We start from the raw sequence: 5,812 nt of genomic DNA, 5'->3' as shown, positions 1-5,812 counted from the left end.
CTTTCTCTTGGATAGTGAAGGTGCAGATTCATGAGATTCTATGCCTTCACCTAGTTTGACAATTGTATCATTGGATTGCTCCATTGTTTCTTTTTTGAAGAGTCGATTCTTTCAATCATCTTTTGTTTATCATGCATGTTAAATATGGGTGTTGGAATTTGTCCTTGTTTAGTTGCCATCTCTGAGGCTTTAACCTATCCAATTGTAGGTGGCTTATCCCTAGGGATTGTCATTAGCATAGCCTCCTTTGAATGTTCCTTTTTAGGCTTTGTTTTGTGCTTAGGTTTGTTTTTCTTTTGTTGAGGAGACACCAGTTTGTGATGTGATAGAGGTGGACTTGCGAGCAATTTGGGCAACTACAACGAATGATTTCCTACATGGTACGCTTGAGCAAGTAGGATTGGAGCCCATCACTACATACTAGTGTTGCAATATTAGAGTGAGAGCAAGAGAGAGTGTGCACAAGAGAGAGAGAGTGTGTGTGTGCACGAGAGAGAGAGAGAGAGAGAGAGAGAGAGAGAGAGAGAGAGAGAGAGAGAGAGAGAGAGAGAGAGAGAGAGAGAGAGAGAGAGAGAGAGAGAGTACAAGAAGAAGGTCTTTCTTAATGAGTTGCTCACAAGTACAACTGGTACACTCCCCTCTACATTGAGAGTGACCTCTAGGCTATTTGAATAGCCTCTGGATGGCTAGGGTTAGGGTTTCCCCTTGCTCTCCAATTCATTCGCATCCAACTACCCTTATCCACCCTTGCATACATAGGGTTCACATGCTTATCTCTCAACACATGCCCTCAATGCCAGAGTGGCATTGGACTACAAGGAATGTTAATGCCCCTCCTCAAATAAAATGGGATGCCTTTATAAATCAGGCTAGAGTGCTTATAAGTAGAGAATTTATAGATTTAGAAAAGATGACCATCAAGTGTTTTGGAGATAAAGTTGGCCTCCAATTCTTTTGGCACTTTAGGGATGATATGACATTTACTAGTAATATGCCATGTCTTCTTATATTTGTTGCACTTCATTTTGTCAAGATATATTTTCCAACAGTTGTTGACAAAATATCCTTTCTTATTGCAAAAAGAGTATTTGGTAGAGATAGTATGAACCAAGAGTTGCTCACGGGCTGTTGAAGTAGATGCCTAACTAGTGTTGCCTTCTTTTTGACTTCTTTTTTCTCCTCATCTAAACAAGATTGAATGGTGCTTTCCAAGGTTGGATTAGGGATACTTGTAAGAGTAGTTACAAGGGTTGGGAATACCTTCTTTACAACTTTCAAGAGAATCGCAATGGCATCTTCATCATGAATTGGAGCTTGAACCTAGGATAGCTATGCCATGAGCTCCTTCATGTGAGAAATGAACTTACCTAGGTCTTCTCCTTGTTTATACTCCAAGCTAAAAATTTTGATCTTAAGGAATATTTTAGAGTTCTTTCCTTTAGTGCTATAAAGCTTTTCAAGTTCATCCCATTTCTCATTGTTGGCAATGGAGACTTGGTCAATGTGTTGAATCAAGGATTCATTTAGATGAAGCATGATTATGGCTTGGGCTCTTTCATCATCTTCTACATCAAGAGGGTTTGATGGATCAATAACCTTGCTCCCTTTGATGAAGGGCTAGTAGCCTCATTACATCATTTTATACTTCACTAATACCTGCCATGGATGAAAGGTTTTCCATCAAACTTACAAATTTGAGGTCTAACATTGGCATAGGCCATGGCCATGATAGGAAGGTATTATCGATTGCTCTAGGCGATGGCAATGTCTAGTCCTTTACTTAATGTTGAATAAGTGTGGAAGCAAAAGAAACGATTAATACGTAGTAGACTCAAATGTGATGTGTTACAAGATGAGATGAGGGATGATGACAATGGTCTATGTTTTTATAACCTACACATAGCCTCACAATGACAATTAAGCACTCAATACATATGCTTAAGATAGGGACTAATCTCCTCAAGACTAAGATTTAGTGTAAAACAACTTCAACATATTGAGATTAGAAATAGGATCACGACTATGAAATGTAGCATTAGTGCTTACAAGCACTTATCTCAGAGTATATGTTTACATGTCGTCTTTCTTATGAGATTAATGATGTTTACCAAGTGTCTTTGAATCTAAGATGGAGCTTCCAAATCTAGAGACTCTGCATGACTTAAATCAATTATTAGAATCACTATTAGTGTCAATCAAGGTGATTAATGTTGAACGAAGAAAGCTTGAAGCTTTTTGGCTATGGTTGCCAATAGGGTACATAATTAGGGTTTTGCTTTGTGTGAGCAGTAGGGAAGGAATTTCAACAAACCCTCTTAGGTGGAGATAGCCCACTTGGGGAACTAACAAAGCCCTATGGTGGCTCAAGGCATTGTGCCCTTCTTTGCTACCCGTGCTATAGCTTGAAAGTTCACACTATCTGAAAGTGCACCAAATCTGCATTTTCTACAATGTTGGCCCCCAAGAAGCTGCCCAATGCTGGACTTTGAAGCTCTAGGATGTTGCACCTTGAGCTAGAGAATAGATATTTAAAAGAGGTCTTGAGCTGAAATGCTCTCTTTTGCTCTCCCTAGGTCCTCCAATAGAGGTGGGTATGGCATGCAACTATGGAGGTGAAGAGGTATAGTAAGAAAATGACATGCTCATGTGGACTTAGTGGAAAATGGAGTTGAAGGAAGCCTGATGCATTAGAGATGGCTCTGATATCATGTTGCAACATTAGAGTGAGAGAAAGAGAGAGTGTGCACAAGAGGGAGAGAGAGTGCTCATGTGCACTTAGTGGGAAATGGAGTTGAAGGAAGCTTGTTACATCATAGATGGTTCTGATACCATGTTGCAATATCAGAGTGAAGGCAAGAGAGAGTGTGCACAAGGTTGTTTAACTAGACTCTAGATGGCTAGGGTTAAGGTTTCCCCTTGCCCTCTAGTTCATTCACACCTAGCTACCCTTATCCACCCTTGCATACATAAGGTTCACATGCCTATCTCTCAACAACTAGCTCTCTGCCAATGTCTTTGCCAACAAGGTTTGGGTCTTTTATGAGGTTTTCTATGATTTCTATAGGTTCATATTTTATCATTGGCATTTCTCCTCAGATTTTTTGTTTGAAGAATGAGTGTGCTAATAAGCTCTCTTTCTTTGTGTTGTGCTCGAAGTAACTGCTCAATTATCTCCTTGCTTCTCTCAATAGTTGTGGTATCTCTTTTGAGTCAAGGATTTGCTCCTTGCCTTTTCTTGTTGAGGATTGGCAAGATCTCCCTTGCTAGAAGTTGTAATTATCCTCACATTTGGGAGTGTCAAATGTATTCATTCTGTTACATAATCAACCTCGTATTTTGTTGTTCACTTGAAAGCCCTATCAAGAAGTATTTTCTTTTCCATGTCCTCATGATTTGGGAGTCCATGGAATAAGATGGGTAGGCTCTCGGTCTTGATACTTGTGAGGATTCTGAATTTTCCCAAGAGAGAAGATGGTTTTCATCCATAGGGGTGGAGGATTGCTTTGGTCGTTGTAAGCTCTAGTTGGCCTATTTCAATACATATCTCATAGGTCAAAATGTTAAAGTACACTTCCTTGTCCAATAAGGCATCAACAACATGTACTCTTTTTGCTGTAAGTTTGATCCTAAGATAGGCAAGAGATATTATCTCGTCATCTTTTAGATCTAGGTCTATAACCTTGACCTTCCGAATGTAGATATTTAGACTTCTATTTGCACTATCAAATGTGGGTTGTGTATTAGAATTATGGCTCCTTCGTGCAATGCTGCTTTTGTTGCATTCAAGGTCAAGGTTGTTGAGTTGACTCATCTTTGTGTTGGTCTTCTGATGGTGTTGCATGTTATTTAGATCGAATGCAATTTGAATATAGTGTGCAAATGTTCCCACATGGCCTAGTTTCCCTTGATATCTAGCATGGCAGTTAGAGTGCTATCGTCTATGTTTTTCTTTTGTTTTGGTGTGGGTATCCCTTGCTTCCAATTTTGCAATTTTGTTAAATTATTGAGGTCTATTGATTGGGTTTGGTCACTCCTCCTGACCTCATCTCCTACTATAGATTCTTGGTTTGGATGTCCCCCTTTTGATAATTTTTAGCAACATGTGAGTCTCTCTTTTGCGTTTAGTTGTTGTGATGTGTTTTCCTATTCCCTTATCGCTATTGTGCAAGTATGGTTCTTATATCTCATTGTTGATTTTTTTTGAAGCAATCATAGTTTGTTTTCTTGTGTGCTTGTTGTAATGGTTTGCCTTGTAAGGTACACATGTTTGTAGTTCTATTGTCCTTTCAATCTTCCCCCTCCTCGAGAATTATGCTAGGTCAATTTTCCCAGGCTCAGTCTTGTAAGGCTTAAGAGGTTTGTTCTTCAATGTGGCCTTGTGTGTAATCAAGATAGTTGATGAAGTTGCATGGGGTCCCACAAGCGTATTGTCCTAATTATGGAGGTGACACCCAAGAGGCTAATGAAGTTCCTTAAGTGATGCTAGAGCTGGATGTGCAAGAAACTATCCCTAGCTTGCTCACAATATAGAGTGTGATAGGAAGTCCCAAACCTTTGTTCCAACTTTCACCTTCATGATGATCAATAAGAGTTTCCAATTATTTGCTTCATAAAAGCTCATTGGCCAACTAGTCATCCCCTATCCTTGGGCCTCCCTAGAGTCCCCTATATTGCACTAGTATTAGGAATCCTCTAGTATTCACTTGACAACTTTTAATGTGCCTTTTGTAAGTTTGTTGGCACATACTCTTAGGACTATTGCAACAACTCATGGAGGTTTTGTCACTAGCACAAAGGATGTGCAAGTACAATTCTTGTAGTAGCAACTCTAGCACCAAACCTACCTAGATGACTGTGATGGATGATTAGTTGCCAATGTCTCTAAGTTGGTTAGTTGGTGGCTACTTCTATTCCCTGAGCTTCCTCTCCCACTTTACCTTTGTCACCTCTTTCCCTCTCATCCAATGATCTCTCTCTCTCTCTCTCTCTCTCTCTCTCTCTCTCGTCAATTGATTATGGTGCCCCCCTTCTTGTTTCTTATGATCTTTGTTTTCTCTTAAAAATATATATATTTTAGTATTAGTTCCCCTTCTCTCTTTGCTTGAATTTCCAAGGACTTCATCATGTGTATGTTCAATTGATGATCTATGGCCTTTATGCCATCTCTCTCTCAACTAATTTGATTATCTAATCAAGATGTCCTTGAGGCTCTCTAATTGTCTGAGTAAATCGGCACACTCCCCTTCTTTTTGTCTGATGGAAACAACACACCTCTATGCTTATTATGGTGATTACACTCTCTCTCACTCTCTTTCGAGTGTTATAGCGATTGGCTTCAGCTTCCACTCCTGTGTATTCGATCCATGTCCAAGTGGCCTAGGACTCTTCATTTGAATTTTTTATCAAGGCATCTGAAATTGCCTTTAGGTCTATTGGCTTGCTCTTACAACAATCGACTAAACAATTTGCAAGAAGGCATCATGGCCTAGTCAATTGCCAAGGCATAGTCCAAAAGAATTTGTTTTTTCTATCATGGCCTTATGGACACACACCAAACCACCCAAGATTTTCAAAGGCCTTTTGGCCACCACACGTCTCATCCAAAGGTGTCTGATTTCTTAAAAATACCAAGAACTCCACAAGAGAGAGACATAATGCTTTCGTTCCAATTCTACACACTTAGCCTTCTCTTCTTTCAACTGATTCTTCCCTCTCTTCCTTCATTTGATTCTTCTTGCCTCAAGGCACCATCCAATTGCGTGGACTTCCATTTGATTTTGTTGATGGACTCCCGTCCAATTTCTTAGGTACC

This window comes from Lygodium microphyllum, chromosome 10, assembly GCF_053477565.2.
Source record: "Lygodium microphyllum isolate KBCC chromosome 10, Lygodium_microphyllum_v1.1.10, whole genome shotgun sequence".
In the NCBI taxonomy this organism is placed as follows: Eukaryota; Viridiplantae; Streptophyta; class Polypodiopsida; order Schizaeales; family Lygodiaceae; genus Lygodium; species Lygodium microphyllum.
Note: the sequence above shows the minus strand (reverse complement) of the source record.